The sequence below is a fragment of the Equus asinus genome, chromosome 10 (genome assembly GCF_041296235.1).
Source record: "Equus asinus isolate D_3611 breed Donkey chromosome 10, EquAss-T2T_v2, whole genome shotgun sequence".
Taxonomy (NCBI): Eukaryota; Metazoa; Chordata; class Mammalia; order Perissodactyla; family Equidae; genus Equus; species Equus asinus.
Genome location: NC_091799.1, coordinates 22430474 through 22444592, shown reverse-complemented (window position 1 = coordinate 22444592; position 14119 = coordinate 22430474).

The window sequence follows — 14119 nt, the reverse complement described above, 5'->3', positions numbered from 1 at the left end:
CGATCAGCCTCTGCTCGCCACCAATTCAATGATTCCACCACTCTCAGATTGATTTTACAGGAAGGTTCTCAGGTAACTCTGAGTTACGGATGTAACAAAAAAGATATTTCCACTCCTTTAGTTGACTGTGGAATGAGATGTTCTGCCTCAGTCTCTCTCCTGATCCCAGTGAAGCAACCATTCCTAAGAGCAGGACACCATTCCTCCCTCCTCGTCTCTAAAGCCAGTATAGTACCCAGAGTGGGCTAAGGTATGTGATGGCCCAAGTAAGTCTGCCCTTGAGGGCCATGGTTTGAGGTGAAGGGATGAGAATACAAACATTTATTCATCATCTACTATGTTCCTCATTGTTCTCCACATAAGTTCTTTGCGACAGAATTGTGAAACAATGACTCAGAATGTGAAATAACTTCCTCAAACCAACTAAATACAATTACAATACTCACCCTCTTTCTACTATACCACGTTGTGGAGATCACAACAAATATTGAATAATTATAATAGGAGATAAAGAATTAAGTGAATATATATTTATAGTATTTCCTTAATATTGTGTTTCTTTTTCTTGAAAGCACTGCTCTCTGTTATTGTAATAGATAGGTGAAACAGAGCCAATATTTATGTGTGCGTACTGTGTGCCAATTTTCTACTAAGCACACAATTCATTCTCTGGGTTCTTTCATAAAATATTCCCAAAAATACAGATGATAAATCAAGTGTGCTGGAAGTTTGAGGGACATAATTTGATGAAAAATAGTCCAGTGAAAACTGGTGTTTTAAGAAGTCACAAAGCTTGACAGTGGTTACCTTTTTGCAACGGGTTTACAGGTTATTATTATTGCTTTTATTTCTACATGTTTCAAAACATATAGATATTTTTAGAGCCAAGAAATGAGATTGGGGGTTCACACAAAAAATGTTCCAATAATTAGAAAGTCACCCCAAAGAGATAAGGAAGCATCTAAACAGAGCTCTCTGAAGTCTCAAGAGCAAGTTCATCCTGGACCAAGTTTTTTTTAAAAAGATGGTATGACTTTTGGATGTATTGTACATTAGATCTTGTTTATAGAGGAAGAATATTCTAAAGGAAGAAGATCATATCTGTATGCATTCCCTTTTGGCCATCCTCCCTTCCACCCACTGTCCCTTCTCCTTGGTGAAAGAGGTGGGAATAAGGAGACACCTGGAGAAAGCAGACTAGACCATCCTGGCTTTGAATTAGTTTACTCAATCCTGACCACAGCAATCTACTACTGCAATTTCTAGTACCAAAGCAAAGATCAGAAGAATCAAGTTCTGTGTTTGTCAATAATATCCCTCTTTTTTTCTGAACTAATTTCTTACGTCTAAAATTCCCACCATTGGTATCTAGTCACCCAGGTACGCCATGCCCTGTGAATAGACTATCCTAGTGATCCCAGTCAAAATTCCCATTCCTGGAGCACTCAAGCAAATATGATTATATCCCTTAAAAGACATGCACTCAACTTGTGAATAAGGTTCATTCTTCCACAGGACCATTTGCACTTTCAATGATGAATTTTATAAATCAAATGAATTTCAAATGGATAGGATATTTCCAGAGATATTTCTAAGTCCAGAAAATTTTAGGTGCAGGAATATAGTACCGTTATACCTCATCCATTTCTCCTTTTATCCTGTCCTCAGCCACCTCTACCCCTCATGAGACTCAGAAAATAAAGGGGATATTGTTCAGGCAGAGTAAATGAGTTGGAAAAGAAGAGTATATATACTCTATGCGGACTCCACAATTTAAAAAGTGACTGTTGTTTCACTCTTCCGGAAGGTATATGTGCTTCATTTGACATTTTGAATCTATAATCAAACTTAAATTTGTTTTCATTAGGAAAAGTATTTCTTTTGTAAATGGAAATTTAGAGACTTTACGTGGTACCTAAGTATCCCACTATATGCTGTGGGATGTAGATAGCTAATTACAACTAATAAAATTCTGAAAGTGGAAATAGTCCTTTACATAGTACAGAATCACAATGTAAAGACTTTCGGAAATAACAACATCCCAAATTTATGTTTTAAAATACTGTTAGATATTGTAATTGGGTTTTTAAATGACAATAATTGATGCTGTATGGAGGCAGGAAAGGGACACACTCTCAAATGCTACAGGTAGTGGGAATATAAATTGACATAGATTTCCAGGAATTATGTTGATAATATATATTATGAGCACTAAAAAGATTTGTACCCTATGACTTACTCATTCACTTCCAGGAGTTTGATCAAGTAAATACTAAAATAATAGCAGCCTGGTGGCACAGTGGTAAGTTCACGTGCTCCACTTTGGTGGCCCAGAGTTTACTGGTTTGGATCTCTGGTGTAGACCTACAAACCACCTATCAAGCCATGCTTTGACAGGCATCCCACATATAAAGTAGAGGAAGATGGGCGTGGATGTTAGTTCAGGGCCAATTTTCCTCAGCTAAAAAAAAAAAAGAAAAAAGAGGAAGATTTGTGGCGGATGTTAGCTCAGGGCTAATCTTCCTCAAAAAATATATATATTGTCAAGAATTTATGTATAATGGTACTATTCATAAGAGAAACAGAAACTACCCAAATGTTAGTCATTGGGGCTTTGTTAATTAAATTGTGTTATGTTGATATCTTGGACTATTGTATGAGTCTTCCAGTTATTTGATAATGCACTTTTAACACAGAATAATCTTAATATGAAATTCATTATTACTTAATTTACTATGAATTTATTATGCATATCACTTGGCTAAAAATGTTTGAATAAATACACCAAAATATTAAGAGTGGCCATCTCGGAGACAATGGAATTATGCATGATCATTGTTTTCTTTCTTCAACATCCATTTTTAACTTGTATTTTTCACATTCTCTGCAATGAAACATTGCTTTGATAATCACAAATTTAAACATATTTTAAAATTTTTATCAACTTATTTTAGCCAATACCTATACTTTGGTTATCTGGAGTTTGCTCTAGAGATAAAATCAATCTTTCTCTTCTTCAAGAGACAATTGATAGAAAATTCCATGCTGTCAACAAACAGATGCTAGATGAAGTTATTATATATCCTGCTACAAGGGTGAAAGGCAGAAGAGTTCTAAAGAAAATTGTTTTTAAAAAATAAAAGTAATTCTTTCTCTGTATTAGAAATCAGCTGTGATATTTTCATTTGGGGCTGATGGAGTTTTCTGTCTATCCACATGAGCACAAGGGGCCTGGTGTTACAATTATTCCAGGATTAAGTCTACATTTCATTATCTATTGTGTTAATCAAGGTTCTTCGTAAGGGAAAAGAAACGACTGGTGGTATTTTAAGTAGAAGTAAAGTTAATTCAGGGAATTGGGTGCTTACAAAGTCATTGAAAGTGTTATAGAATCACAGGCTCTAAGATGAGTTCCCCAAAATAACCTTAAGAACAATAATAGTCTTACCCACATGGAGTACTTCTATCTTGTGCAGTCAGGAAGGAAGAGAATCAGAAGATAGCGATTGGAGATATTGAATTCAAGAGCATGTCAGCGCTGCTGCAACCCAAGTATCAGAAATTAACATCAAAACTACCTCTTGATTCCCACTAACATGATGACTGGCCACAGAAAAGTGGGCTCTAGCTGCCAATGCCAGTGCAACTGCCTCTTGGCATCTATCTACCTACTGACTGGATACTGAAATTCTACTGCAGAAAAAATGCTTCATGAATACACCTGACAGTATAAAAGGCCAAAACAAAACAAAACAGGATGCCCTCCACCTTATTTCAATATTTCAAATTTCACTCAAGCCCATCTGTTCAATAGAACCTAATTCACATCCAGGACCTGAAACTGCAAAGGAGTCTGGGAAAAGTATCCCTTTCTTCTTTCCAGCTTTTGAAATATAGAAAAGTACACTAGCACAAGGTCAGAATGGATGCAGAGTGCCAACTGATTATTCTCAAACATTTACTAATAAAACCATTGAAAAATCGCTTTTCTCTTTCCTTAACTTGATATGTCTGATCTACAGTCATTTAATTTCATATGGTCAAGGCAGAGGAACACCAGTGTGAAGATATTTAGTTCAGTCTGGATCTTTCAGGACATATGGATTGATGCTGAAGATCATAAAATGCCAAGAGCACTCAAGGAACATATGAGAAAGGAATGACCAGAAAAAGGGTAAAGGTTTCAATGATCAAGCTAATGGCCATGCTCTAAGTGCTGATAATATGTACATGAAAAGATGCTCGATATCCATTAGTCATTAGGGAAATGCAAATCAAAACCACAAAAAGATATCACTCCACATCCACTAAGATGACTAAAATAAAAAAGACAGAAAAGAACAAGTGCTGGTGAGAATGTGGAAAAATTGGAACCCTAATACATTGCTGACGGGAATGTGAAATTCTGTAGGTACTCTGGACAACAGTTTTCAGTTTCTCCAAAATTAAACATAGATTTGCCATCTGACACAGAAATCCTACTCTTACGCACATATCCCAAATAACTGAAAACATATATCCACACAAAAACTTGCACATTCATTTTCATATCAGCACTATTTACAATATCCAAAAAGGGGAAACAACTCAAATGTCCATCAACCGATGAACGGACAAATAAAATGCAGTACATCCATACAATAAAATACTATTCAGCAATATAAAGGAATGAAGTACTTATTCTTACTATGATATGGATAGATCTGGAAAATATTAAGCAAAATTAAAGTCAGTCAAAAAGGATCTCATATTATATTATTCCATTTATATGAAATTTACAGAATAGGAAAATCCATAGAAGGAGTAGGTAGATTGGTGGTTTCCAAGGGCTGGGAGCAAAGGAGAATAAGGATTGAGTGCTAGTGGGTACTAAGTCAATTTTTGAGTTATGAAACATTTTAAAATCAGATAGTGGTGAGGAGTGTACAAGTCTGTGAATTTACTAGAATTTACTAAAATTCACTGAATATACACTGAAATTATACTGAATTTTATGATATGTAAATTATATCAGTAAAGCTACTGTTTTAAAAACTATGAAAAACAGTGATCCCCAAGAGGGTGGAAACAAATGGATGATCTCTGATTTCCAACCCTTCTGTCTGGAGAGTATTTCCAGACTGCAGTGTCGAGAGGAAAACGCAAAGAGCTCAGCAACCTCTTTTAGTTAAGGAGACGATGTGTGGAGATCAGGGAAGCCAAGACAATTATAATTCTTGGGAGAAGACTAGAAAGAAGGGAATTGTACAGAGAGAAATAGCAAATATCTGCAGATGGGCTTCCTTGGGCCTTTGAGTGGGACGGGATGTGAACATGTGTGTAACTAAACTACCTGAGGCTGAAGAAAAACATCACTGGAAAGGGCTGAGTGGATCATTCACTGGAGCTCATAGAAGACTCAGGATATTTTGTGATTCCAGCAACCAGAGTGGACAGAAACCTTGTACTGCATGTGTAAATGGGTATTCCCACAGTAGTGGAGTTAAACTATGCCCTGGCGGAAGGTTGCTCCAGAAGTTTCCTAACAAAGCTTAAGAGTAAGCCTTGGTAAGATCAAGTATATTCCAAAAAACATGCATCTAAGAACAAAGGCCAACAATATTTAAAGGAGTAAAAATAAACTTAAAATCTAAAAATCTAAAGTTTAGTGTCTGATATTCAATAAAAAATACTAGGTATACAAAGAAGCAGGCAAATATTAGTCATTAGCAAGGGAAAAATCAATCAGTGGAAACAGACATGGAAATTACAAAGACAAAGAAAATCAGAAGACAAGAGCATGGAAAGAGTCTTGTAAATATATTCTATATATTCAAATGGTAGAGGACAACATAAATATCCTGAGGAGAAAAATATACAATATAAAAAACACAAAATGAACTTTTGTCGTTGAAAATATATATATATACAAAATGAAAAATACACTTGATGGATTTACCAGAAAGTTAAACAACACAAAAGAAAAGATTCATGAATTTGAACATACATGGAAACTACCTATTAGTTTTCTAGGACTATCATAACAAAATACCACACACTGGGTGGCTTAAAAACATAAATTTATTCTCACATTTCTTAAGGCTGAAAGTCCAAGATCAAAGGTGTCAGCAGAGTTGATTCCCTTTGAAGTTTCTGACAGAGAATCTCTTTCATACCACTCTCCTAGTGATATTGAACCTGAAGTGAATTCACTCACCTGTTGCACAGCAAGCCAATCTCTGACACCGGGTGTAGTGGAAGAAAGTAGGAATTTTATTATTGCACAGCACTGAGCAAGGAGAGAAGGCAGCTAACGCTGAAATCCCAAACTCCCTGAAAAGCTAAAAGGAAGGGGTTTTATTTGGGGTTTTAGGTAGGGGAAAGGGGAGCATATGGCCTTGCTGGTCAGAGCTTTCCCACCAGTCTGCGTTTGGCCTTGAGACTACTTGCAGAGAGGAGGAAGCCTGTGACCTTGCTGGTCAGCAGCTTTTCTACCAGCCTGTATCTCTTTGCAGGGAGGAGATAATGAATCCAGGTGCTTGTTCTTGGCAGTGTCTGTCTCCGTGGATGATAGCGGATTCTGGAGCCGGGAAGCCAGGGAGTTAGCAAGGAATGAGTGTTTTGATTTTAACCCCACATATGCTGGGTTTAGTGTGGGGAAACTGATATCAGGGTCGGTATCACTAGGTTTTGGTGGTTTTCTGGCAATCTTCATCATTCCTTGGCTTGTAGAAGCATCACTCCAATCTCTGCCTTAATCTTCACATGGTGTTCTCCCTGTGTGTGTGTGTGTGTGTGTGTGCGTGTGTGTGTGTGTGTCTGTGTGTGTCTGTGTACAAATTGCCCCGTTTCTTCAGGACACCAGTTGCATTGGGCTAGGAGCCTGCCCTATTCCAAAACGAATGGATTTAACCAATTACATCTGCAATGACTCTATTTCCAAGTAAGATCACTTTCTGAGGTACTAGGGTTAGAACTTCACCATATGATTTTAGGGAGGGGGACACAGTTCAACCCCATTACACTATCCAAAATGAAACACAGAAAATAGGTTAAGAAGAAAACCAAGCATCATTGACTTGTGAAACAATTTGTGGCCCAGAAGGAGAGGAGAGTGTAGAAAAATTATTTGAAGTAATACTGATTAAAGAAAACTGTACAAATTTTATGAATACTATAAGCTTCAAAATTTAAGAAGGTCAAAAAAATCCAAGCCAAAGCAACATAAAGGAAATCATATCAAAGTGTATCAAAATTGTTTATGAAAATGTTATAAAAACCAAAGTAAAAAAGATATGTATATATGGAGAAGCAAAGATAAAAATTCCATCAAAAACTATCCAAGAGAAAAGAAAATTGAATGTCATATTTAAAGTTATGAAAGACCAAAAAAGATCAACTTAGAATTATAAACCCAGGGAATATCTTTCAAAACTGAATTTCAACAAATGAAAGACCAGAAAATTCACAACCATCACTAAACTAGCACTAAAGAAATGTAGAAGGAAGTTCTTAAAGCAGAAGGAAAAGAATAACAGATAGAAAATTGGTTCTTCTATGCAAAGAAATGAAGAATACTAGAAACGGAAAAAATACAACATTTTCACATTTTTAATCTATATTAAAGATAAGTGATTGTTTAAAGCAATAATAAATATGTAGTGAGATTTGTAACACATGTAGAAGTAAAACCTTCGTGAAAACACAAAGGGTGTAGAAAAACAACAGAAACTTCTAAGAGTTTTATAATACATATTAAGAGGTAAAATCATGACTGAAATCAGACTAGAATAGGTTAAAGACATATATTGTAAACCATAGAGCAACACAATAACCAAACAAAGGACATATACCTAATAAGCCAATAATAGAGATAAAAAGAATAATACAAACTAAATTAATCTAAAAGAAGGCAGAAAAAGAGGGCAAAGAAAACAAAAAATCTCCCCCAAAATCTATTTGAACTAAGGGAGTTTAGCAAGGTAGCAGGACGCAGAATTAATGAACAAAAAACAAAAATCAATGGTATTGCTATATCCTAGTGATGAGCAACTGAGAATTAAAAATTTTAATATACAATTTATAACAGTATAAAAGCTAAGAAATACAAGCAGATAAATTTAACAAAATATGTACATTAAAAACTATAAAACATTCATGAGTGAAATTAAAGAGGAATTAAATAAAGAGATATGCCTTGTACATGGTTTGGATGATCCACTATGATTACAGTGCCAGTTCTCCCCCAAAGTGATCTACAGATTCAATGCAATCACAGTCAAAATGTCAGCAGACTACTTTTAAAAGCTAATTCTTGATTTTATATAGAAACGAAAAGGAATCAGAATAGCCAAAACAACTTAAAAATGAAAAACTGGCAGACTTACTTTACCTAATTTCAAAACATTATATAAATCCATAGCAATGAAGATAATTAATAATTGCATGAGAATAGGAATATAGATGAATGAAAAGAATGAATAATCCATAAGTAGATCAATACATATATAGTCAATAAATATTTTGCAATTGCACCAAGGCGATTCAATATGCAAAAATATTATTTCAACAAATGACGCAAGCATGATTCACTATCAACATGTCTTAAATGAACATAGACTCTTATGCTGCACCACATACAAAACGTAACTTGAAATGGGTCAGATGTGAAGGAATTATAACTATAAAATTATTAGAATAAAACTTTGGACAAAATCTTGATAAACATGGAGTAGGCAAAAATCTCTTAAGACGCTAAAGTCATGAACTTGTAGTTTATTTATAAAATTTATTCATTTATTTATTTTAAAGATTGGCACCTGAGCTAACATCTGTTGCCAATCTTCTTTTTCTTTTTTTTTTTCCTCCTTCTTCTCTCCAAAGCCCCCTAGTACATAGTTGTATATTTTAGTTGTGAGTGCCTCTGGTTGTGCTATGTGGGACTCCACCTCACCATGGCCTGACAAATAGTGACATGCCCACACCCAGGATCCGAACCAGCGAAACCCTGGGCCGCCAAAGTGGAGCACGTGAACTTAACCACTCAGTTAAGGGGCCGGCCCAAAGAAAAATTTATAATTTGAACTTCACGAAAATAAAATATGTCTGCTCTTCAAAAGAGACCTTTAGTAAAATAAAAAAGCAAGCCTCAGATTGGCAGAAAATATTTGCAAAAAAAAATTCTAATAAAGACTTGAATCCAGAATATATACAGAAGACAAGCAATCCAAATATTTAAAAAGTATATGCAAAACATTTAAACAGATATTTCAGCAAAGAAGATATATAGCAAATCAGCATGTGTAAAGACACTCAACCTCATTAGTCATTAGATAAATGGAAATAAAAACCACAGTGAGATACCACAACAAACCTGCTATAATGGCTAAAATTCAAATGACTGACAATACCTACTAGTAGTGAGAATGTAAGGAATTGTCACTCCCACGCATTGTGGATAGTAATGCATAATGTAGAGCCGTTTTGGAAAACAGCTGGTCAATTTCTCATAAAATTAAACGTACAATTGTCTTAGCCTTTCCAGTCAAAGGTATTTACCCGAGAGAAATAAAAACTTCATCATACAAATATTTGCACACATAGCTATATATTTATACATATATATGTGGCAAAGGTGATACTGCAAAGCAGTGAGGAAAGGATGGCCTTTTCAACAAACGGTGCTGGGGTAATTGAACATCTATAAGGAAGAAAGATGAATTATAACTCACACCATAAACAAAAATTACTTCCAGAAGGATTATAGATCTAAACATAAAAGGTAAAAAACAAAAGCTTTTTGGAAATAACATAGGAGAATATCTTTATATATTTGTTAAAACAAAACACAAAAAGTACTAATCATAAAGGAACAAATAGACAAATTGGACTACATTAAATTTACTGTCTGTTGTTCATGAAAATACATCATTTAGATAGTGAAAACGCAACTCATAGAGTAGAAGATTCTATCATCTATTTTCCACAAAGAAATCAAATCCACAGTATACAAAAGATTCTTCAAATCAAAAGAAAAAAGGGAGAAAATGCAATAGAAAAATAAGCAAAAGATTTGAATAGCTACTTCACAAAAGAAGATATCCAAATGAATAATAAACATATTATAAGGTGTTCAAATTCAGAAGTTAATATCAAAGAAATGCAAATTAAAATCACCATAAGATACTATTACACATCTAACAGCGTGCCTAAAATTTAAAAGACTAACAATCTGAGTCTTGCTGAGGATGTGGAGCAACTAAAATCCTCTTATGCTACAAATGGGGGTTTATATTAGTATAAAACCTCTGGAGTGCCATTGGGTAGGATCTGTTGTCGTCTTCCCCATGACCCAGCATTTCCAAAGAAGTGCACACATGCGCTTATCAAAAGATATTTACAAGGGGGCCAGCCCAGTGGTGCAATGGTTAAGTTTGCATGTTCCACTTCGGCGGCCCGGAGTTCGCTGGTTGGGATCCCAGGTGTGGACATGGCACTGCTTGGCAAGCCACGCTGTGGCAGTCCTCCCACGTATAAAGTAGAGGAAGATGGGCCTGGATGTTAGCTCAGGGCTAGTCTTCCTCAGCAAAAAGAGGAGGATTGGCAGCAGATGTTAGCTCAGGGCTAATCTTCCTCAAAAAAAAAAGATATTTACAAGAATATCCACAGCAACTCTATTCATAATACTGTAAAACAGGAAAAAAACCTAAATGCCCATTTACTTTATAATGGATTAAAAATTGTGGAATGGGGTCGGCATAGCAGTTAAGTTCACGTGCTCCACTTCGACAGCCCGGGGTTCGCTGGTTCAGATCCCAGGTGCGGACCAATGCACTGCTTATAAAGCCATACTGTGGCAGGTGTCCCACATGTAAAATAGAAGAAGATGGGCATGGATGTTAGCTCAGGGCTAATCATCCTCAAAAAAAAAAATTCTGGTGTATTTATAGAATGGAACTCTAAACAGAAAGAGAATAGATAAACCAAATACACAGTGAACACTGATGAATCTCACAAACAAAATGGTAAGCAAATATATCAGATAAAACTGATAAATTGGTCTAAATTAAATTTAAGAACTTCTGTTCCACAAAAGACACCCTAGTTGCACTTGGTGAGGATAATAACACAGAGAAGAGTTAGAATATTGGCCAAGATACTTTGGGCTTAGACAATGTCAAGTTCAGATGAAGAAATAGATGCCTCGTCTCTGCTGTCTCCATCTGAACCTGTTACCCAAGTTCCTCTTTGTGAGTCACAGGTGGAAGTGAATAGAGGAACAGTAGCGAGCCCAGAGCAGCGCCTCCCAAATTGATGGACAAGGGAACATTGTCTGAGAGTCTGCAAGTAGAACAGGAATCCCACTTGAAAACAGCACTGCTCCTCCTCTCTTTAGGGATTCAGACAATTAGTCTCTGTTCCCACTAGTGAGAACACTGGGGCCTCCAAACCTGGTAAATATTCCCAGCATGAGGCCCCTGAGGCCGCCTCAGTTTCATTTATTTTGACTCCAGAAATCCACTCCACAGTTGCCTACAACACTAGAATTCATTTCCGTTCCTTAAGGGAAAGATGCCAAGTCTCCACACAGAGCTGCGATGTGAATTTGCTGTCGTCCAAGGGGAAAGTGTTAAGGCTGCAGAACCCCATGGCTCCATAACATCTGAGACTGGTTAAGATCTGGTGCATAAAAGCTGAATCAGGTAGGCCCGGGTTAAAGTCTGGGCTTGACTACTTACCAGCTGTCTCATTTGGAATACATTACTTCATCTCTTCATACCTCAGTCTCTTATCTGAAAAATAGAGAGTTCATCTTATAAGACAGTGAAAATACAGTGAGATAAGACAAGTAAAGCACTTTTAGCACAGTGCCTGGCAGGATGTCAACGGTCAATACTTGTTAACTCTTCTCACTATTGTTGTTACCATCGTTGAGATGTTTGTAATTTATCCATAGGTAATAGATGACAGAGGAAGCAGGGACACAAAGTCTGTCTTATCTGAGAGTCGGCCCTCTTGAGCACTAAGTCATTCCACCATTTGTTATGGGGGGGAAAAAGACTCAAGAGAATGAAATTACACTGGAAAATCAGGCGGCAGCTACTCTGTCTTTCTGGAACGCCACACCTCTTGGCTGCTCTTTTCTCCAAGTTTGTTCCACTTCCAGTTCTCTCCGCAGATATATCTTAGATTCCGTTCCTCTTAACAAAGGTTTACACAGGGCTCTGGTGCCCAGGATGCTGCCTCTTTTCCTAACTTTACAGGAACTTTAATTTCTACAATGAACTTATATCTTCAGAACCCAAAACAAACTGGCTAAATTCTCTATATCACTAACTCCAAGTAGTGAAAACACAGCTCAATTGACTCAGTTTGATTCAGCTGCCTCCCTGATTAAATCACCTGTGGCCAGAGAGCTCAGGTTATACTTTATGCAACTCTTGCTCACAATTCTCTAGCCACACTGGTCTTCCCGCACCAGCCAGGCCCTTTATGACCTTGGAACCTTCACGTATGCTGGAAAGTTTATATCCTTACTCTTCTTTCTTTCTACTCTGGATATAGCTAATTACTACTGCAGGTCCCAAATTATGTTTAACCTTCCCAAAGAAGTTTTCCCGGAACTCTAATCTAAAGTAGGCCGTCCAACGAAATTCTCTCAGTCATACTACCATACCTCTCTTTTTCAATACTAATCAGAGTTTTTGACTATATATTTACTTGCTTGACTGTTTATTGTCAGTCTCCCCCATTAAGCACAGGAACTATGCCTATTTTGATTAAGCTTAAATATCCAGTGCCCATAGGCATTCCCGGCATAAGGTAGGCAATCAATCAGTATTTGAATAGATGAAAAATTATAAACATGGCTCCTATACCCACTGCGGAGGCTTCTAGAGGATGGGTCTACTCCACATGGTTACATTTCCAAAGTAGTTGATAATATATCTATAGTACGCATGAGAAAATAAAGGTTTGCTTGCCTTCGGAGGTGGAATTGTGTGATGGACTAACTTCCAGGTTTAGTAGAAGACAGATCTTGGTTTGAATATTGACTTGTCTTCTTATTGGCTGTGTGATCTTAGGCTGGTCAGTTTGCCTCTCTGAGCTCCCTGTTTTCTTACTTGAAAATGTAAGGTAAATATACTTAACATATACGTTGTATGGATTAAATGATAGAAGTCATTGGCACAGAGTAAACACATTATAAATGATTTTTGTGTCTACAACCCTGTAAATGGTCCTGGAGCTTTTGCCTTTTCCTTTCTCTCCTTTTCTGAGAATAACTCAGAGTTATCCATATCTATGACACCCTCCTTTTAGTCTTCTTCTGCATCCAACACGTTCCAGGGATTCTGCCATTTGAAAAATATTGTAGAGATCATTTCTCTGATTCTTTTCTTTATGTCATTTTTAATTGGCCCCTATTGATGAAGGAAATCATCTTAATTCTTTTCTGTTTACTTCAGAGAGTTTTTCTATTTGTACCTCTAAGGGTGCAGCTGGAGGAGCGAAGGGCCTTTTACTATAGAGCCCAGATCCACCACTTGTGGTTCCCTGGGCAATTCACTCAACTCTCTAACATAGCCCCAACCCACCCACTTCACTCTGTCTCCCTGCCCTGGTCCCATATGTGTTTCCTTACTGGCCTCTCTGTTTGCACTCTGGCCGCTACAATCCTTCTGTCCATAGTACTAGAATGATCTTTCCATACCACAGATCATGGCCATCCGCTGCTTAATCACCCACCTGTGCCCACAGGTGTCTGAATTGTACTGAGAATCTGCACTTCAGATTCTCAGGCTGTATACAACCTGTTCCTACCCCCCTGCTTTGCTCACTGCACTTGAGCCACACTTGCCTTCTTGCTGTTTCTTCAAATACATATGCTCATCCCATGTTTGCACTTACTATTCCTTGCATATGAAATGCTCTTCTAGTCATTCTTTACTTGGCGGCTCTTCTTCTCCAATCCTCAATAATGAGTTCTTTGTTGACCACTCAATGTAAAGTAATATGCTAGTCGTTGCTATATTTTGTTTTAATTTTAGCACTTATTTTCTTGTTTATGTAAATGTTTATTTATTACATGACTCCTCTGAATAGAATATTATCTACATGACAGCAGGAACACTGTTGT